General features: G+C 38.2%; 2 protein-coding genes across 4 annotated transcripts in view; both read left to right on the top strand.

Moving 5' to 3' along the window:
* The window catches only part of KCTD15 (potassium channel tetramerization domain containing 15), a 230,773-nt gene that overhangs the window by 110,292 nt on the left and 97,721 nt on the right, over positions 1-22,760 (top strand). The window lies entirely within an intron of this gene.
* Positions 1-22,760, top strand: part of CHST8 (carbohydrate sulfotransferase 8) — a 192,685-nt gene that overhangs the window by 155,840 nt on the left and 14,085 nt on the right. The window contains exon 1 of one of the 3 annotated variants that reach the window (XM_076349142.1): positions 3,903-4,080. The exons of the other annotated variants lie outside the window; for them this stretch is intronic. The gene's annotated coding sequence lies outside the window, so the exon portion shown is untranslated. Of the gene's footprint in view, positions 1-3,902; positions 4,081-22,760 lie in introns of those variants that run through there. 3 annotated transcript variants of the gene reach the window in all.

The following is a 22,760-nucleotide window of genomic DNA, read 5'->3' as shown; positions in this document are numbered from 1 at the left end:
GATCCTGATCACTGAACCCAAGTGGAAATATGAGCCACAGAATTATTTCTTTGCTGCCTGTTTCAGTCAGGAACTCCAGAGGCAGAAGTGGCTGCTGGCAGAGAAGAAAAACGGGCCAAGACTGGCTAACTCAGGGGACTGGCAATGGGATATGGAGCCTTTCATCTACAGGTCGCTGCTCTGAATCCAGCACAGGACTGTAGCAACCAAAAAGTTATTACCATCAAATGGCGGTTCAGTGGCCTAAGAGAAATCATTTAAATGGCTTCAGCTTCATACAGGCACTCACAGCAGAGAAAGTATTGTTACAATTAGCAGAACTGCATAGTCATCAGCAATGTGGAAGCTTTTGGCATTTTTCTACATTCCCAGAAACAGAATGGTGTCACTGAAAAAATCCTGTAATGCTTCTTTTGACCAAGAAAATTTATCATAAACCTGAAGACTTGGGTTTTTTCAATTTTTATCATTATTCTAGTTATATTTAGCCTCCTTTGCTAGTTTTCTTTGCTTTCCCCCATGCTGTAGATCAGAAGACAAAAGTCTTCTAAAAATTACTTTTCCTAAAAAGTAATTTACATTAATACTGCGAGATGAAAAATTGCAGCATCTTCAAAGGCCAGGGAAGGAGAAAATTCTTCTAAGGAAAACTGCAACAACTTTACAGGGAAACAAAATTATAAACCAAGTGTATCTAGATAAAGCTAAAATTCCCAGTCAGAAGTGCAGCTGTGGTGCCTGATCAGAGCCAAACCTCAGACATCTCACATTCCTCCCCCCCACGATTCCACAGCAGCTCAGACTGCATCTGCCATCCTGGAGTCTCCAGCCATGGCAGTGTGTTCAGGTGAGAAACCTGGCTTGTAAGAATGAACAGTGTGACACATCCAAACCAGAGCGTTCCACTGTTAGTATACTTGCATTTGGCTCAAACATTAAACACAGTATTTTCCACTGAAAGCTTCCAATTTTCCAGAGAACCGGTGTGTGTGTCATCTATAAAATTTCTCTTGACATTTTAGCAAATGCTACTACAGAGCAACTTTAATATCAGAGCATAAGGACCACTAGCGATTAGTTTTGTATCTACAATATATCTGAAAGAGACTTTCTACATACCTGCCTGCCTGTATTCAACAGTCAGGAATTGTGATAATTGGGTGGCTCTTCAGGACATACGTGACTTGCTGCAGTGTTCACACTGCCTGCCTCAGGCTTTGATGCTTTTGTTTTTCATAGAGCGGTTTGGGTTGGAAGGGACCTTTAAAGGTCATCTAGTCCAACCCCGCTGCCGTGGGCAGGGACATCTCCAACTAGATCAGGTTGCTCAGAGCCCCGTCCAACCTGACCTTGAATGTTTCCAGGGATGGGGCATCCACCACCTCTGGGCAACCTGTGCCAGTGCTTCACCACCCTCAGCATAAAAAATTTCTTCCTTATATCTAGTCTATATCTACCCCCCTTTTAGTTTAAAGCCATTCCCCCCTTGTCCTGTCGCAACAGGCCCTGCTAAAAAGTCTGCCGCCATCTTTTTTATAAGCCCCCTTTAAGTACGGATAGGCTGCAATAAGGTCTCCCCAAAGCCTTCTCTCCTCTAGGCTGAACAACCCCAACTCTCTCAGCCTTTCTTCAGAGGAGAGGTGTTCCATCCCCCGGATCATTTTCATGGCCCTCTTCTGGACCCGCTCCAACAGGTCCGTGTCTTTCTTATGCTGAGGGCTCCAGAGCTGGACGCAGTCCTCCAGGTGGGGTCTCAGCAGAGCAGAGTAGAGGGGCAGAATCACCTCCCCTGTTTATCAAAACAGTAACCATCTTTGCTTATGGATATATGAATTGCTTCATGCATGTAGATAATCCATTGAAGTCTAAAGCACTGCTTATCCATCCTTGAAGCGGCACAACACCGGCTGTCCCTCTGTTTCCATTCAGAGCACCATACAAAAAAAAAAAAAAAAAAAAAAAAGGCTAAAGGCCTCCCTGATATTATAACAAACACCAAAAATAGATGCTTTTTTCCCACCACTTTGAACAAATCATCACAGAAAGGATTACTCAGCTGTAGCTGTTTGGTAAGAATTTTGTCAACCCTTTCTATTTAATGGTATCACTTTCTGCGACTAACACTAAGCCCAGTGAAGTGACTCTATTGTGGCTTATACATGAGCCAGCAGCCTCCTCCAGAATCCCTGTACAGCATTAACAAACCCTTCTTAACCGAGAAGTAACTAACCACATTCTGCCACCAAAGCATTCGGGAAAGCTAAAGCCATGACTGGATTCAGACAGAGACATTCTTGTTGTATTTTGTATTCCAGTTAATATTCCTGATTTTATCAATCACATTATGTAGGTGCAAATGTTACAGCAGAGGCCACACAGCCAGAGTCATTCAGAGTTTAATAAAGAGATGCCTGTGCTAAATAAATTTGTGCAGTTCCATTGTGAAAATTCTGCATTCAATAGGTCTCATCAAATCTGCTTGCCTGGTATGCCTGGATTGGTTTAATAGCATGTTCAGCTGTAGAACAAAACATGCAAGGGCAACAGTTCAAGAGTCTTGATCAGTCCTTTTCTACTCTGCAGGTACGTGTAATGTTTCTGCGGTTAGAAAACTCATATATATACACACACGCTCACTGGATTTCTTTATTGATGAAAAAAATTTTTCTGCGTATTTATAACAACAGCTCTGCAAAGTACTCTGAGCGTTGTGCAATTTAAAGTTTTAAGAGTACCCAAATGTAAGATTTTTTTTTAAACAAAAATTGCTGCAAATATTTACAAGATGCAAAGAGACTGTTGAAAAGCTAGCATTATATGACAATAAAAATGCAATATTCACTGTGAAACTTCACATGCTTCACATGACAAAGTGTTACACAACATTAAAGATGTGTTACATAGATAGTTAGAATTTAATTCAGGGGTATGATAGATACCCGAGTCCGTAACAGTCACTCCAGGAAGCATCTATTTAGGTGCATCCACAAAAGCAAATAATGCCTTTCCTATTTAAGGATAAGATAGAGATTACAAAAGAGCCAACCTCTAGTGAAGTATATGAATGGAAATCCCAAGGTTTCTTTCTAGAAGATATAGAACTATTAAAGCAAGCTGGGATTTTGTAAAAGTTAGGCTTCACAATTCTGCCTTTTGATCATCTTGCAATAAATGGCCCATTTATTTGAACTTTTTGGTTTCTTTTTGACATATTAGTTAGGTGCACAATGTAGTTTGACCTATAATTCTCAGCTCAGCAGCCAGGCATATCTCACAGTCAGTCGTCTTCACATTTAGGCACGTCTGTAGAACAACAGCCAGTTCTATTATATGAGCCAGTTTTAAGCACTGTAGACAAAATCTGGTCCCAATGAAGCAAGCGTCATGGCTTCAGCAAAACACATATTATACCATATATTATGTAATTATATTCCTGTAGTGAGGAACAAACAAAAAGTATCTCAATGAAGTATAAAAGCAATTAAGTTAATTGCTATCCTATAATGTTTTAAGGGAATGCTATCCTTTCCCAAACCCTCTTGTAGGTTTCCACAGCAATGATTCTTTTTCTGTACTCAGCTTTGTAGGATGACTGTAAAAACCTACCAGAAATCACTGACTTGGATACAGAAGACAAACTGAGGACCATGACTGAAGTAGAGCCTTTTCTTTATTAAATTAACATCTGCACAGATTTACACAACTATCCAACATATCCCATGAGTTGTGCTTTTACTTTCCAGATGTGAGTGGCTACCACAGAGAAAGAATGGGAAAAGATCAACCTCAGCAATGAGAACTGAAAAAAGCCACAGCAGCCCATCACATCATACTTCCATGAGTCCTAACAGTCGAGCTGAAAAGAATCTCGGCTTGATAACCCCTTGACCTACAAGACAAAGGCGCTGGGTTAGATGGTGTTTGACCATCCAGTCTCAGGCAAGCAGAGCCTAAACTCCCTCTGCTAACTTGAAGTCTCCTACAGACACCTGCCATGCTGTGCAAAAGAACAGCCCAACTCCAAAAAGAAGCCACAGAGCGGTAACTGAGAAGTTCCACCATTGCCAGCATCACCCCAGGGTAAGATTCAAATCTGTGGTGCAAATCAGCTGAGCCTGGAGCATGCTGCTCCCAGAAGTATATAGGCAGGGATGACAGGATAGTGATGAACAATGGTATTTTTTTCCAAAATGGAATTTAAATAACCTAGGAGACAAAGGAAATCTTTAGTAAGACAAAATATGGTTGAAGGGGAGCGACTGCTTTGTCGTGTTTCTAACAATAACAGCAAGGAAGCAGTATAGGAAAAGCAGGGGAAGGTAATCTCTGGGGATAGTTCTGGGTGGCCAATCCCATACATGCATTTCTGCTCCCAAAATTGGATCTAGCTAAAAATTCTCCACAGTCACCATGACCATAACATGCCTTGAAGCTCCTCAGGCCTCAGCCAACCTGCTCAGAGGATTTCCACTTCTGCCACATTCTCCGTGTCTGTATTCCTATATCCCCATATTCCTCATTCTTGTGCCAGAAGACACATCTCAGCCTGTCCTGTTGCAAGGTCCCCCAGGCATCCACAGGCGGCTGACGCTCATTGCAACTTCATCATCCATCAGGGAAACCATCTGAGCTTCTTGCTTGGAAAATGACTCCTCACTGGCTCAAAAGCAGTCCTGCCTCCTGCCACTGCAGGGCTTTCAGAAACCTGCACAGAGGCTGCAGTAATTCAGAATTCAATTGATAGACTTGGCAGGAAGAAAAAGGAGCGCAGTGATCCAGTCTCCAACATGTATCTTGCATTTGTCTATAACAGTGGTACACCATAAGCTTTTGAAAAACAGATGATGTTAAAGCCTTTCTCCTATAAGAAATGACATTAAAGATGTTAAAGACTTTCTCTGACTCTCACCCTGCCAAGCTCAGTACCTCCTGATTTCTTTAATCACAAGAAGAAATCCAGTTACCTCATACACAACCTTTCCTATTTCTCTCCCATTCTAGCCAGTCTGTAACGTTTATACTCAGAACCCTTTCGTTTTTGTTTCTCTGTGTGCATTATCCACTATATATTATTCTTCTGGATATCTGTGATACCTACTGAATTAAGTAGTTTATGTTAAGATGAATACCCAGTATGTTTAATATAACAAACACTCCCTAGACCAATATATGGTAGACAACTGGCACACTTTCATGACATTGCAAGGTAATGATTTTGTGGGCATTGACCCTACAGTAGGTTGCCCATTAGCTCACATATATATGTTCTTCTATTAATTATGTTAGCATAGCCAAATGATAACATGATCATTATATACCTCACTAATGCTGGCATAAGGCACGCAGCTGATGCATGATGTTAGCCATGTGGATACAAAACTATTTATAACATCCATAAATTCTAGAGGGGTAAGAGAAATGGGACTTAAAATCCTTAATCTTTTGTTAAAACTAAACACTGAAAGGAACAGTATCAAGGGATGAGATAAACACCAAGGTTATAAGGAATTAATGATACATGAAATTGCATCTTTTTGCTCTCTAAGTGATCCTGCAAATTAGGGGTATCAAACAAAGGTCAGGAAAGTAACACTTGGAAAGCTACAAAAATAGAGCAGTTGGGGGGGGGAAATCATAAAAATGTCACTACCATATCTTTGTTAAAACACCACGCCTAAGTATCTAATCGCAAGTGTAACACCTGAGTGCCAGTCTCCTTTGATCTATAGTTTTCTGTCTGGAGCTGAGCAAGACATAACTTTACTTAAATTCTTTTCTTGTCAATGAGTAAAATACCTCAAAAGTAAAAGAGCTGTGTGTATCGATTAGAAATTCCTCAGGTGTTTTAATATTTCCCACTTCGTACCCACCAGGCACGCATTTCACACGCAGCAAAAGTATCAAAACAATGTATATACATCCAAAAATTCTTCACACATTTCACCCTCTGGGAAAACAACCACCATTTTCTGAGGTATGAAAGCCTAATTTTATAGAGCAAAGGCTTATTAATGCAGTCCGTGTATGTGGTCTAATCCTGGCACTCCCAGACTGCATGCAACAAGCATGGTCCTGAATTACAGGGCTTGCCTGACACAGGAGGGAATACTTGGCAGTCTGCTACAGTCAGCCAAATTCCTGAAATAGTTAAGAATTTACTGTGCATAATCTCTCTCATCGTGTCAGAATAATCTTAATTTTTCCCTCAGGTTGCTTCAGAGTACTTGTGAGAGAGAAAAATATTTGACGCTGTAGTTGCCTCAGCACTGTTGATCAGCTCTGTGGACTGCAAGGCAAAGTATGAGCTGGGAGCACAACATATGGCTATATAGCATGTAATATAACAAGTATAGCATTTTTGGACATGAGGAAAAATTTCTTTACTGAAAGAGTGGTTTAACATTGGAACAGGCTGCCCAGGGAAGTGGTTGAGTCACCATCCCTGGAAGTATTTAAAAGACGTGTAGGTGACACGCTTAGGGACATGGTTTAGTGGGCCTGGTGGTGTTGGGTTGACGGTTGGACTCGATGATCTTAGAGGTCTTTTCCAACCTTAATGATTCTATGATTCTAAGAGTTTACCAGATATTAAGGAGAGTTAGGATTGTATCGGTAGCCTTACTACCTCATTCTCTGTGAAATTCTACTGGGTAAAGCTGAGAAAGAAGGAAAAAAGAAAAAAAACACACCAGGAGGAAAAAGAGCAAGACCCTGCTCCAAGTGAATTCATTATTTCCATTTTCAAGTAAGCATCTTACTGCATTCTCCAGGGCATCAGAGAGCAAACAAACAATAGCTAATGCTAAATTTCTCATAAAAGCACAATCAATAACTGAGTTATAACTGTGGTATGGTTTATACGCTGAGTTTCAAACTTGGTAATTACTTTAGATCACCCATCAACAACTGTTCACCATTTGCAAGTTTTCTTACACTGCCAGCACAACAAGATCCCTTCCTCTTGTAAAAATCGGCTTTTCTAAACAACGTTTGGTCAGCCTTACATTAATATATGCCTTAATTTTATCCTATAGTAACAGGAAGAAAAAGAATTGGGCTATAGGTCAGATTAAGTACAGTCAGGCACCCTGAATTTTCCCCTGCTATGTGCTTAATATGAGAAATAGTAGATATACAGCAGCTGTACCTAGAGTCACTTGCTAATAATTAAGTATTTATGATTTCATCTCCTTGCCAATTTTCTACTGCATACTGAAGGAAGCAAACTGTATTAATCTGATACAAAGACCTATTGTTTGGAAAAATAAAATCTCTCTTCATGACATCTGCATAGCCATCTGAAATACCATTTATTTACCTCTTCTCTTCTGTTTAATATGTATTTGGGACTATAACATACCATTTAAATGCTGTCTCTCAAGTGTAATACTCTTCTCCCTGTTAATTGTGGAAAACAGATTTTTGCACAGTATCAGAAAATGAAAGAAGGTCATGACATTCTAGTGGGCTTTTTTATGGTTTATGAAACCTTCATTAAACTTTTAGAAGACACAGCCTTGAGTGGCTTGGGAGAAAGCAAAAACCTCAGAGTGCTCCTGGGGAACATCACCTGTAATTTATTCACTTTGAATGCTTCTTATGGTGCAGCTCAAGACAGATGCATGACATGATTCCAACATCCACAAACCCGAGGCATGAAGTAATTGAATCCATAACCAGAAGCTGGTAAATGGGTAGTCTTATGAGTTATTCTGTAAGTGTTACATGGAGAACAGCTTGCTTCACAATCATTATTTTGCTGTAGTGCAGAAATCACGTAATGAGGACTCCATGCTGTTAGGATCCTAACCCTTGATTGTTAGAACATTTCAGTCATATTAAAAAAATGATATATTGCAAGCGGATAGGGAGAAAAATAGTAATTGGAAGCTCAGCAGTGGGTTAAAGCCACAATTTATTTACCATTTCCCTCACATTAGATGAAACATTAATAGGATTATTAATAAGGATTCTGTATTGGGTTTGTCACATAGCAGTAATGTATCAAACTATTCTGCTGCCAAAAGCATGTTAGCATACTTTTCTTAAGGCTACAGAGAAATCTTTTCTAAAATTACTGAAAAATGTTAATTTTTATAGTTGCTTGAATTAGGACGTGACCTTTAAAGTAGAGAGGCAAAAACAATACATCCATCCAATGATACTGATTTCTCAGTTACCCAAGGGAAATGCATTAAGGAAACTGAATTACAAATTAAAATTCAGCACTGACTTATTAAAAATAAGGTGCTGATAAAAAGTGATTCTCTTTAGAAGATACTTTTCTAATTTCCATTGCAATTGCTATCACACCAATGTAGTCACTAGATCCCAGAAAAGCTGGTTCCATTTTTGGTCATGTAGTCATAATCCAGAATTGTTTCAGGCTTTTTTATGTTACTTTCCCGTTTAATTTAGCTTGATTCTTTGGTCTATGACACTAAAAAAAACCAACTCCACCCTCCTTTACCAGTTGCTCAGATGCCCAGAGCAACTTCAGAAATGGGAAGGGGGAAAGGAGATAGAGGCATAGCTTGTCCAAAGCCTCTGACCTCTGCAAATGTGAGCATATCTTGTTGTGGTAACATAGTACCTCTTAATAGTTCACTTACGCATTGTTGACCACTTGGACTTTAAAGAAAATCCACTGTTTCGGGATAAAAACAACAAAAATATTCCTCTTAAAAACATCTCAAGTGAAATTAGTCAAATTGATTCAGGCTTTTGCTGTGGCAACTTCTCAAGATAAATACTGCATGGCTCTTATTTTTAAATTCCCTAGATGAAATCATTATACAAAGTATTCATTTTAATAGTTCATAGATTAACTGAAAGACAAGTTCATAAAAATAATTTGTGTATATGACATAATTAAGTATAAAAAAAATCCCCTATAATTTTTAGCTATTCCAGTTCATTTACTTGAAGGAGAAATGTACTTTGGAACAGGTTTTGATTTGTTACTTTTATATATACACACACTTTTTTTTTTTTTAAAATGTACCTTAGGTCAGTCTCAGAACACTAACTTCTAAACATGAACCCAGCTGCTGCAGATAACGATTAGATGAAAAGTCACAAAACAATAAACAGGAAGACTTCTGATCTCAGGTTAGGGATGAGAAGGAAGCAGCTTGCTTTGAAATAAGTATTTTACTGCAGAGCAGAAATGGCATAATGAGAACGTCACGCTGCCAGAAGCTGTAACCCTTGATTGCTGGAATACAGCTGTCACATTAAAAATGACACATTGCCAGTAGATCGGCATAGCTGCAGTAATCATAGACCTCACATCTGTGCTACACTTGCCCAATTAAGGAGATTCTTAGTGCAAGTCTAGGCCAAGGTTAATGAAATTATTTAATGTGCTTTATTGCAGCAGTGTTGTTCAAAGAAATACATGGAAAAGTACATTAAAACTTATTATTCTGATTGACAATAGAAAAAAATTGAAAAGCCAGAACCTGTTACTCTAACAAACCATCTTTAGGAAACCATTGCATAGAAGTACATGTAGTTTAACCAAATTGTTCTGTTATAGCTATATATTTTAAAGATAAATGCTTAAACCAAACCAAAGAAAACAGTTTTCATCATGATGCTGATTAGCACATCTTCAATGCAGATCACATTTCTACATGAAATGCTACATTTCTATATGAAATCCTACTCCTGTGAGCATGAGCCTTCATTGTATCTCAGCTCTTTAGTATACACCTCCAAATATAACAACCGTAAGTGATACTTGCAAGCCTGGAACTGCAAACGGGATTGTAGCTGCCAAGAGGAAGAACAACTGGCCTAAGACTGAGCTATACTGGTTCAAAACAAAACAAAAGTGAGTCCTTTCATTGCTGATACCGTCTACTCAACAAAATACTGCCTTATGTAGAAACTTGCTTGTAAACTCCCACATTTCAGAAAGAGGGGAGTAACATACTTAAGTTTCACCAACCAGTATTTCATTACTGTGAACATCTTCATTATCATGATTGTAACAATTTTTAATATTTGGACATGCTTCTCTATCTTGAGGGTGAGTCAATCTTTAGCTCTGGAAATAAATACCTTATAGTTAAGCCCAGTCAGAATCCATTTGAAAACTCTGAAGACTTTAGGAAGTCCAGCAAAAACCGCATTATACAGTTCACGATGATCTAAGAAGTGCTTTGATACTGCAGATATTCTAGAAGATCCTAAAGCAGGTCGGATTACATTAGATTAAACACAGAATCTGTGTAGAGTCTCTACTGGGTAGAGTGTCTTCATCTCAATTAGTCATTGGGGTGTAGTTTTTTTGGGGGGTGGGGGTGTCCCCTTTCTCAAGGAAAGAAAAAACTCCATTAATTAACATTTGGTGACAGGAGAAAGGGAGGAGTTATTAGCAACCTTCCAGCTGAGCTCAGCAGAGGTGAGGCTAAAAGTAAACAGCAGCAAGAACAGGGAGAATAAGGAATGTCACAGGTCAAAGAGAGGTCCATATTATTAAGGACTCACGGTTTCGTGACTGGACGGGAACACAAGGAAAAGAAAACTAACTGGGCACTCCAGCAGGCAGCACGTTACCAGAGCTATGAGTTGCCTGTTTCTTTTTGTTTGTGGTTTGGTTTTTTGGTTTGGGTTTTTTTGTTGGGTTTGTTTTTTAAACTTTGTATAAATCATTTGAAACAGATGAGGAAGACACGGAAGCCTCCCTAGAGCCAATATTTTGGTTTTACCATGAGCCCTGACTAGAGACAGCATACAGCTGTGGTGCACCGGCACAGACTCAAGCCTGCTAGACTTGATGTTGGGGGGGGGGGGGGGGGGATAAAGAAAAAGATAAATGCCACGTCTCACATTGACAATCTTGAGCAATCAAAAAATCATGAATCAGGCTCAAAAGTACCATAATTTTAGCTTAGTGAATTTGAAACTTGAAGTAACAAAACCAAAAAATCTGATTAATTTTAATTTGCTATATGTTTTGAGAGGGTCTTTAGATCCTGTTTTCCTGGCAACTCACTTCATTACACACAGTGACAGCAGCATAAGAAGAGACAGAGGAAAATCACCTTACAAAAGCATGAATAGAAGTACTACCCTTCCCAGCGACATGTGATATCTTGGGTTCCCCTATTCAGGAACACATCAGATTATGACTTGGCCCTACGCTGTTATTAAACCTCCCTGAGAAGCACTGATTGGCATGAAATCTTTTACAAGGAAGTTACAAGAGCAGTAGTGTCAGAAGTTTAAGTGATAAAACCCCTACAGACACCCTTCATTTGCAACACTACTTCCATGTTCCCCACATCCCAAGACAGACTGCACTTACCTCTGGTACCAATTTCCTCCCCCTCCACCCACAAGAAAAAAGTAAGAGGTTTCACAGAAGGAAAAAGAGAAATCTAGTTGACCTTGCAGTTAGGTATCTAAGTGTCTCACAAGAGAAATAGGAAGAGCTAGTATTGCAAATATCAAATACTTTTGTGAGGCAAAAGATCATTTACTAAATGTCCTGCTGAGAGATGGAACTGGGGAATTTGAATGGGTCCCTGATACAAACCTTAAAGTCCACAGGAGTTTACTGGATTTACTGAGCAGTAGGTTGGACCTGTGCACCCGGGAGAATGTAGTTCAGAAACAGATGCCCTAGAATTGCCTGAAAAAATGCAGACCTAATTTTTGCCCTATGGCATGTTTGTCTAGATTGAGCAGTTAAGTGAGCGAACAGTTAATAGGTATGATTTTGGTACGTACAACTAGATATGGAAGATAGCTTTTTCACTCAAAAATTATCTTTTGAATGGTAGCAGGCAACAGGAAGGTTATTAGTCTATTGTTTGGGAAAACTCACACTTACAATGAAGTCTTCAAATTATCTAGCCAAATATTTCTCTTTCTGTGTATGTATTTACCTAGAGTGAGTTAGTACTACGTGCAAAGCATTTCATGCCCCCTCATGATCATTTCTCTGTCTGTCTCACTACAATTTGGCAATAACTGAGATAATCACTGAATAAATTAAACACCAACAACACCTATCAAGATGAATGAAGAATTTCTGTAGTACTTGTACTGTTATAATGTAAGCATATTAACACGCAGTGGAAAAAAAAAAATCAGCTGCAGCGTAACTGGGTGTAACTACATTAATTTTAAAATAATTTGGGCTTGAACCATTAGCTGGTACCAAAAAAAAAAAAGCTTCACGAAATAAGAAAATCCACCACAAGTGTGAATCCAGTCCTTATGATTTTAATGGATATGAAGCCATTTCTACCAGTACAGACTTAGCTCACTGAGCAGTTTCATATTTGCATGCTCCATTACATACACTTACAATTTCCAATTGCAGGAAAAACCGAGATATTTTTAATATTTCATTTTTTAAACAGCTCAACCTATAGCATCAAATTGTGTCATGCATTGCCAAATAAAAATAATGTTATTAGTCTTTATTTGATATGCTGCTATAAACAAAGCAGTGCCAAGCACAGAGCTCAAAGATGCTGGCACCTTGCTGCTGAGATGCCTGCAGCTATTTATGGAGTAGGCTGTCAGTCACGAGAATTTGCTAAAAAATTCTTTAAAATGTGACGAGGAGGATCAATGTTAAGCTCCATGTAAGAGACATTGTTTTCTACAATTTATATTCCTATTACTTTATTTTTCCTATATTAAGGGTAGAGAAGGCTATCTCAGCAACAAGGATTAACGAAGATAAAGAAAAAAAAAAAGATGCATTTCCAATATTTTGTTATTAGGTCTTACTAAAGAATTTAGTAAGTTGACTTTTCCTATTAATGCAATTGAAAATTTAATGAGCTTCTTAATTTATGACTTCACTAGGCTTGAATTATAAAACAATAACACAAGCTGCACTCTAAATTGCCTGAGTGTGTCTGAAGATGACAGCATGTTTAGGCTTTCACTTTAGCATCTAATCTAAATATATTAACAAATAGCACAAAAATCATTGCAGTTGTTCAGAGAGACAGGACAGAATTAATTATTGTTTGTGACAAACAAAACCATGCTATTAAAGCATTATCCTTACTGTTATACTCCACATTGTGGTGGAGAATCTCCAAGCTCTTTGCTTAATATTACTAAAGTTTTGTGGCACCCTTGAGAGCTTGTTAAGAAAGATTATTCCCACTAAACCAATAACTGGAAACGAGATCAAGCTGGTAGTATCATGAAAATTTAGGGTCTGAGCCAGGTCTTAGAAGGTACTGAACATACTCAGCTCTTTTAAATGTGCCTGGAGCTGTAGACAGGTACCTCTTTAAAAGACAGAGCCTGTTCTTTGCCCTGTTCTGTGATACTGCAGCCTTTTTCTTGAATGACTTTCCCATTCATTTGAAAACTTCCTGGGCCTATACAGTTAACAAAAAGGTCACTGTGCTGGTCTACTACGGGTCAGCAAAAGCATTACAGCTGGGAGTCCCTGTAGTCTAACACAGGGCAGTTTCATGCAACGTCTTAAGCTCTAGCTGATCTACACCGCATAGCAAACAAGTGTGCAACAGCTGGGTTCAGCTTGCTCAGGCCAGAGGATGTTATCAGTACAGATCCTCGCTACAGCAGACTAGTCACAAAAGATATTTTTCAGATGAAACTTGGGTTTTGAAATGTATCTCCCATTATCCCAAGCAAAAAGTTTTCTGATCAAATAGATTTTTTTTTATTTCTAACAGTTTTATGATGTTTCATGACAGTTTAATAGTAGCGTTAACTACAAAATTGTTACATTACATAGGAGTTGACATGTTCTGTTAACTTTTTTTAAAATTGTCTGTACTGTTTTCTTCAAAACAGAAAATACACAAAGAAAATTAAAACACCTCATATTGCATTAGTAGATCGGGGGACGGGAATTGGTTAGTTCAGGGTTTTTTTTAAAACATATCATGCATTGATACTTCTGATAGTCATAAAAATTCTATTCCAGGAAATACCATTATAAGAGAAACTGAATATTCCCAAAATGAAAGTTTCCGAAGTTAATCTGGTGTCTTCATTTCACTAAAAGTTACATTCTAACCTTGAGTCAAAATCCTGTTTTCACCTGGATCTTAACTGGAAAAGCAGCACAGTTACATTTTTTATTTTGCCCTTGGGAAGACAGGGTTATTGCTTAATTACATCTACCTTCACACTTTGACACCTGGAATAACACTATTCATAAATTTGAGGAGTTGTTGTACCTGTCTGCCAGTCTTCCCATCAGGTGGTGGTAAAGGTGGGGCAGACCCAAAAGTTTCAGAGTTGAAGTTCATTCCAGTCCAACACAAAGCAGCTACTTACATGACATATGTTAACTCTCACTTGTTGTATGACAATAGTTCTCTCTCCAATAGGACAATTGGTAACTTTTTTGCCACAAACGTCTAGAAACTTCAAAAAGGAGCAGATTTCTGGACTTTCTGGTTGCTGTAAGAAGGTGTGCATCACTATTTTTCAATCATACTGGCTATGCTATCAGCCAATTTATTGCAAGAATACAATAAACATTGCAAGTGATCTCAATGGCATAAGGTAGCTCCTACTTTAGGACACAATCTACCTACTTCAGATGTTTACGTGCATCGTTGTTGGAACCAAGCGATCCGGAAGGCTGCAGATCACTAACTGATCCTCAAACGTTACTTAATTTACTACCAAGACAAGCAAATGGTTTATATCAGTCAACTTGCTTTTTTTCTTTTTTAAGAGGGCGACTTCTAGTTTTTGCAAACACGGTCAGAGTTTGAGGAAGGGAAGGAAAAGGAGGATGCCATTTATGGGCATTAGTATTCAGACTGTCTTCCCCAGCCTGTCCCTTTCCCCTCCTCCTCCCTCTAAAGAAAATGCATAGGGAAGAGCATGAACAGAAACAGTTGCAGGGTCTAACAGTGCCATTTGTCACTGCCAAGATTCATCACTGATACAGGATTACAAGAGGGAACAACTGAAAGGTTAAGGATTTATCTAGAACATCTGAAACGGATATTAAACTGAGATTTATAGCAAAGTGCTTAATGAAAATTAATGTTTACTGTCTTAGCTATTATAATACTGGAAACAAAGAAACTTGTTCCTTTCCCAGGAGCCACCACTGACCTCTTCCTCTGGTTAGCAACACCTAAGAGCAGGTACATATGTTTAAGATCCTGTATTTTGACTTTATTGGGCAAAACTTAGAAAATAAGTATGTTCACATACAGGGTGGAGCACGAAGCGCAGGGGTGAAGGCTTCTGGAGATGCCTATGAGAAACAGGTTTTAAATGCCTAAACATGGTTCACTGCCTGCTGAGACCAAGACCCTATGAGCAATAAAGACTTTTATAAAAGCTAATAAAGGCAGCTTTATTGGTTTTGTAGAGCCATCATCAGCATTTTCCTTTCAATATCTATCTAATGACATGCTTTTTAAAAGAGTTATAGGCTCGTAAAGATCAATGAAAAAATAACGGACCACAAGAAGCATTACAAGCCTGACATCTTCATGCCCATGCTGTTATGCAGGTTCACCTTAATCTGATGAGAAATGGTGGTACTACTGTACAAGCTTACTTTTAGGAAGCAAGCCACATAAAACAGACAGGTTTTTAGCTTTCACTACACAACCCGGCTATGAAATGCATAAAGTTCTAGAAAAATACTTTTTTTTTTTAATATGAAATTGCAAAAACAAAGGCTTTCATGTAGATTAAAAATAGCAGCTTCAGTTATAAAAACAAAAAAGAAAGAAGAAAATCATTACAGATTTCTATGTTGTGCTTTTTGCAATAAGTGTACCTTATCTATTTTTTTTCTCTGAATTTGGACAATGAAAAGCAACTAAAATATCTTCTGCTCTTATAAAATTATGTTTAACAAGATGTAGGTTTAGTGCTGTAACTTACTGTCTAAAACACTACACAGATTTTTATTGAAAATAACTTTTACTTGGAATGAAATCAGCAGTATTCTTATAAAAATATAGGATGCAATGTGTTCATTACTACCTCTCTCTCAATTTCAATACCAGTGATGCATAGAAGGGAATTTTTATTCAATAGTTTTGAACTAGTAGCAGCAATTTACATGTCATGAATATCTGAACATTGATTTGCGTTAAAGGAAACATTGAATACAGATAAATATAATTAAATCCAATTGAAACAAATGGGCTTCTGCACTTCTTCACTTGACCCAGGGTTTCTGTATTACTTTAGTCTAGTATTCAGTAATTCTCTAATTCAGTAACAAGTGAATTAAGGGTTCCTCAGTCCCTGTGTAGTTTTAAGGCAAGAGAAATCCCTATCTGGATTTCTAATTATTTGCAAGTTTATTCCTCAAACAAAGCCACATGCAGATAAGGGAAGGTGGAAAAACATTCACAACACTAGAAATCCTAGTAGGCACTTCTCTCAAGATGTTTGTGTATACTCACTTTGTTTATTGTGATGCCTTTAGGGTGTTGAAAGAGAAGAAAGAAAACCCTGAGAACAAGGAGGCAGCACAGTTCTGGGGGGAAAATTAGTGCACAGCAAAAAGACAGACTAGTTCCTTTCAGAGGACTCAGAGAAGTATGGTTTAAACAGATACTACAGCTAGTTTTAGATCTCTGTAGCCTTAATGTAACAGGGAAGAATTTCTTTGCATTATCTTACTGACAAAGGTGAAATCATCACTAAAAATTACTGAAACAGGCTTAGTTTAAACAGTGTTAGTTATGCAGATTTTTAGAATATGACTAGAAACTAGTTGTGTTTTTTTAAAAAATACATTAAAACCTCTTGGGTTAATAACCACATATCCTATCCACATCCAAATTAGTTTGAAACACTTTATAGAACCACATAAAGTTTACAAGCCCCCACACTAAAAATCACACAAGTGGTTCATATATACACAAATCTAACTTTTGCAAGGAATATTTCTATTCTCTACATCGGTTAGTCCATTGTGACACTTCAGGTGAGAGAGGATGTGAGGCCAAACAACTGGATAACGATATTTGAAAATCTATCCCATCAAAGGAGCACACACAGTAAGAGCATTGGGAAAACGTCTGTGTCAAGAGTGAGTATGTTCATCAATGTTAACTTATAAACACAGACAGAACTTGCAAGAAATTCCAAGACAAAAAAAGGTAGCACAAAATACGACAGGAAACTTCTGGGCAGAAGTTAGGGAAGAAAAAAAAAGTCATTCCTTGCTCAAAAGCACTGCCTGTGATCAGCAATATAATCCTCAATTAAGGAGACCACCATTATAATGTTTGCAGAGCACCAACCACTTATGTTCTTGGTCAATCAGTTAACATGCACTGCACTCCTCTGAGGAAAGCACATTATTGCTATTTTATAGCTGTGGAGACTGAGGCAGAGAGATTTAGTGATGAACCCGAACCTACAGACCAAGTCAAGCATGCTAAACTCCTAATTTTGTGTCTCACAGGCTTTGAAACCTACCACCTTGCAAACTGTTAAAAACTAAGTCCATTTAAAACATAATCAGCAAGACACAAAATGAGTGTTGCCTACATTAAGTAACACACTCAGAAACTGCCTGACCCATACTTAGCTATTTACTAACAGCAGATTACTTAAGAATTTTTCTTCTATTAATTCACTCCAAGACAGCATCTGCTGTCTTGTGATTTGACAGAATGCATTTTCAAGAAACACACCATTATGAAATACAAAATTAGTCACTATAAGAAAGATCTCTTGAGGACCCAGCATTGAAAAAATATGTTCAGACTTCATACCACAGGTTCTGTGTCTAAACTTTAAGGATATTATTGCTTCTCTGTAAAAATAAAGAATGCAATGAATCATTTAGTCTTTCAGTGAGTTCCCCAAGCTAATACACCAGTACAAAGTTGGAATTGCTGGTAGCTGATTTCAGTATATTGGCAAGAAACAAGCTCGCTAAAGACCACATTGCCTATCTTTCCCACACTGTTATTATGAATGTAGTTTGAAAGCCTTGTCTGAAGAGTCTGACAGTCACCAAGGAAATCACTCATACTGCTTTTTCCAGCACTTGCTGTCAACGGCTTGGCAATTACCACCTTCCTTAATGGAGGGGAAAAGGAAAGTTATGTCAATTGATAGTCTGGAGTCTCATTTGTTCACAAGCAAAACAGAGCTATGGATCCAAATTTAAGAGGTAGTAAATGGAGATCAGATCAAGCTTCCTATAATTTTAATGGTTTTACTTTATGCATGTAAGATATATTCTGCATTTATAAGATTATCAGCCCTGCACTACATACAAACCATACAAGTGAAAATGCAGGTTTCTCAAGTTCCTCTGTGTAATTGGCATGAGATACTGTCTCAGGAATATACTCTGAAGAAATTCGCTTTCGCGCAAACAAACCAAGTGCACAAGCAGTTATGGGAAGGGATTCAAGGCCATGCTACTACGTATTTTCTCAAAAGAAATGGAATCTTTATGTCCTGTATAGCAGAAAGTATAGAAAAGCTATCTGAAATTGCATGTGGTATGCCTTTGCAAGTTTCAGTTCATTTCAGCTCCACCAAAGAAAGTTTAAAGCATCTGTGAAAACAGAATCTGAGATTGCATGAAAAGCATAAAACCAATTCCTGCCAGAAGGCCTTAGTTGCTTTAAGATGAAAAAGAAAATCTAAAAGGGAGGAAAAAAAAGCAAAGCTAGATTTGCATCAGGAAACACAGACATATAAATTCATTCTAAACGATGATGCAAAAAATTTTTATTTCTGACTTAGTCCTTATGTTAGTTTTTGACATCTTTTTGGATAATTAAAGCTTCTCCTACAGGGCATTATGACAGTTTTAAAAATGCCGTCCCCTTTTTATGCAAGAAGAAAAGGCTGGAAAACAGTGAGAGTGTGTGAAACAGTGATGTTCTTTTTCATACATCTTCCTGATGGCTTTAATTTTTCTTGAGGCAGACACACAAAGAAATGAAAAAATGTGACCAAAACTTTATTCTGAGTATTTTTTAATACACATTTATTTTCCTACATTAAAGTTCTTGCAGAGATCAAAAAAGTCACTGACAATTTTATCAAATATTTTTTCTTTAATAAAATTTAACAGGAACAAACTTGCTTTTTGCAAGCCCACTGTAGTTTTCCAAAATACATGGTTTCAGTGGAGCAGCGCTAACTTCCCAATCCTTTTTGGGAAAAGTACAGTGAAAAGATACAGCATGAGTAAAAAGATTAGGAGAGCAGTTTACCATCACTTGCAAAATCAATAATGCGTTACTACTCGCTCACCAAGGAACTGATCCTGTACCCACCAAAGTAAATGCCAAATTTTTCATAGTTCAAAAGACAGTGCTACACAGTCATAAATAACTATTGCTTAAACAGGAGCTGTTACAATACTGTAACAAAGTTTTTTTTAAAACCCACGCTTCCAATTCCGATTCTCAGAGTAGCAAATCTTCAGACAGTGGAGTTCAGAGGTTTTAAATATTCCATTCCTGAACAATAAGTAATAAAGCTGTAGTGAACTCAGCCACTGAAGTAAGTAATATGAATTCTCTTATTTTTCCCCCCAATAGATCAACTATAAGACCATGAGAAGAGCACCAAATCAGATTTGCAAATAGTAAAAGGTTTCTGATGAATACTATTCTTTTTAAATGTAATAGTCACCTGCAGTTACAATGAAATCGCAACTTTGAATGTAAGTGTTTAACATAACATCAAAAGTGGAAATAAAGACTGAAATGAATTGACTTGTCAAAGGTAAAATATTTATTAATAATAAACAATTGAGATAAACACAAAAGATTAGGACTTAGAGGCTACCTAGTAGAGTTGCATACCACTCTCAAAGACTTAAAAATAAGTCCTACCTAGTGTTTACATGTAAGAGTGCAACCTGTATGCATTCTTAACAAAAACTCAACAAGTTAAGTAACTTTTAAGTCCACATCTGAAGTGAAAGGGTTGCATTTCAGATGAAACAAATGGTCAGATAAAGTCCTGTACGTACATAGTTTTCTGCTACAATCCTGGGGTTTAATTGGCACTAGAGCAGAGGCATCAAAAAGAGTTACAATATTGAATTACACTGTGTAAGCCACACATCCAGTCAAGTGGTGTGCTTCATTGTCAGGAAATAGTTCCATCTGTAAGACAATTGTCTCAGAAGACTGACTTAGAGTGGCAGATTACTTCAGAAATCCTTTAGCCAATGCATAATGGAGAGAATGAGTTGTATATAATTGTATGCAATGTGCTGAGTGAACCATGAATATATTGAAATGCTCTGAACAATGATCATTGTAGAAAAGCTTTCAGTGAAGTCAGACACATTCACACACTTTCATCAGCTAAATAAAAGTTACATTCCAGATAACCATATTCAGCAACCAGTTGGCTACTCGCTGTTTGTATGCACTGACTTACAAAATCAATTGTCATAGCAACTGTATCCCAAATTTGGGTTGTCAAGGTAGATGCAGACAATTCAATCTCTCAGTTCATATGGCCCCTTCTTGGACTGATACACCATTCTACATTGGGATACTAGAAAAATTAGGAAGTGCTATTATGTGTGAAAGAAAAATGCAGATGTGGCCATAAAACAGCAGCAGCAGAGGGGTTCTCACTTCAGGTACCACCAATGGTTCAGAGTGCCAGAGAGACAAATATACTAGAGCCCTTCTGGTTCCTGCAGCCCAGGCACAGACAGAAGCTGCACATGTAGAAAATGGGGAAGAGTGACCAAAAGGAAGCCACCTGCCTTTTCTCCCTGCCATAGCAGATGTGACCCCTTTAGAAGATCAGCATAGCTCATCCAGGTGTGGAGACAGAACAATCACCAGTCCCCACAGAAGGCTATTTTTCTCTCACCCACATACCTGAGGTATACTGCCACACCACTGCTGCATCTTCTCTTTTATTCTGTCAGATCCCACGTTTCTAAATTGTGCAGGGGAGAGGAAGGAAAATACAGTGACCTGGCAGAGGCAGTGACTAGTAAAGTGAACAGAAGAGCCATGTGGATAGGGGAAAGCCATTTACTTTAGCAGCAGCTCGTTGTGCATGTAGAGTTGTGCTGGGAAGCGTGTAGGGAAAGAGGCACCAGAAGCCTCCCTCCAATGCAAATACCAAGCTGTAAATGGATCAGACCCAGAGATATCCAGTTCTTAATGGTAAGAGTTGTGAGCAGGGGTTAACAGAGCAAATGTCCTCTACATCCCACTCCTGCTGGATTGTCTTAAAATGCCCACATGACATAATGCTTCATTAAGCTCAAACCATATGTTCTATAAGCACCTGAACCTGCAAGACACTCACACATCATGTGAAGCATTAAGTACCCTCAGCAATGCATGTCCATTTTAGCACAGTCTAGTACAAAATAGTTTAGACCTACTGAGAACCACCAGTCCTTATCTGGTATGCAAGTGTGTTTGTGTGGAGTTTTTCCCCTTTCCAGCCTGAATAGGTTTCTCTGTTCATTTCAAATCTTCCTGGGAGAAGTCTAACACTTTTCAGTCTCTCTCCTTGTTTAGTAGTCTTTTCTCAAGTTACTATGAATTTCTTCTCCTGTTCCCTAGGGTTAATAAGTCAGAGATTTCTTAGGCAGCAAGAACTATTACTCTACCTTAGTGAAGCTTCTTCATCCCATTCACCAGAACAAAAGAACTTCTCTCTCATTTTAAAAAAATCCTCCTGTCCTCAAGCACTGTCCCTTACACTAAGGTAAGAAGATATTTGACAGCTTGTGCAGACATGAGGTCCTGCTTTCCAGGTGTCCTACTACCAATTTTCATTGACATTTACATAGCCAAGGAGAAAACACAAACACCAAACTGCCACTTTACTGATAGAGAAATGCCTCCTGATATGCCTGGTGGCCTCCATGGACAATAACAGTATCTGACTGCCTCTTTGACCTACTGGCGTTATTTCGTCAGGCATAGGCACCACTCTCTCTGCATCTGATTTTTGATGCAGTTTCACATCATCTGCCACTATAGGCTTGAAATCCTTTGACACATCAGCATTGTTATTAATTGGACTTGAGAACAATTCACTTAACTTGTGCTTTGGCTTGGTTATCCTTAATTTCTTAAATTTCTTGAAACAACATTACAGCATCTGGAGACTCCACAGTATTAAAACTAGATACCTCCGGGTGGAGTAAGTGTTTCACTCCTCTGTTTTAAGTATATTTCTTAGAGCTATCTTAGAGCATGTCTCCAATTTCTTGGAGAAAGCACTGTTATTATTTTCAAGGATGTAAAGGTGAGCGGCTGCCATATAACACACTTTCGGTGAAACATGCTGCTAAAGACAAATCCCTCAACATGGTGTCCAAAGTAGAAAAATGCAATCACAGCCTTGGTGGAGGGTGATTACAACTCCTTCTCCAGGCAGGCAGGCAGTGTACTGTTTTTGAAAACTAACTTCACACAAGCCATGTGAAGTATGCCATGAGTACAGCAGAACTCCCAAACCAAATACCACTAAAGACTGTCATCTTCCCCTTACTTTTAATTGCAAATCCATCTCTTAAAATATCTGTATCCCCACTGAATGCAGAAACTGGGAAGAACAAAGAGAAAGATTGTTACTAAGTTAGGTATTTCACTTGTGTAAGACCTTGAAAAGACAGACAAAGGTCTGGATCACTAAATGAGGTAACAAGGCATAATCCCTTCAGAGTGGAGAGATCTGTACCATTCCCAAGACACTTCAGGATATATACACCTTTCTTGCCACTTTCAACTTCATGGCTTTTTTTCCTTGAATTACTAGTGATTACTCAAATCATTTATCTT

The sequence above is a fragment of the Aptenodytes patagonicus genome, chromosome 11 (genome assembly GCF_965638725.1).
Source record: "Aptenodytes patagonicus chromosome 11, bAptPat1.pri.cur, whole genome shotgun sequence".
Taxonomy (NCBI): domain Eukaryota; kingdom Metazoa; phylum Chordata; class Aves; order Sphenisciformes; family Spheniscidae; genus Aptenodytes; species Aptenodytes patagonicus.
This window is presented reverse-complemented; position numbering and strand designations above follow the sequence as displayed.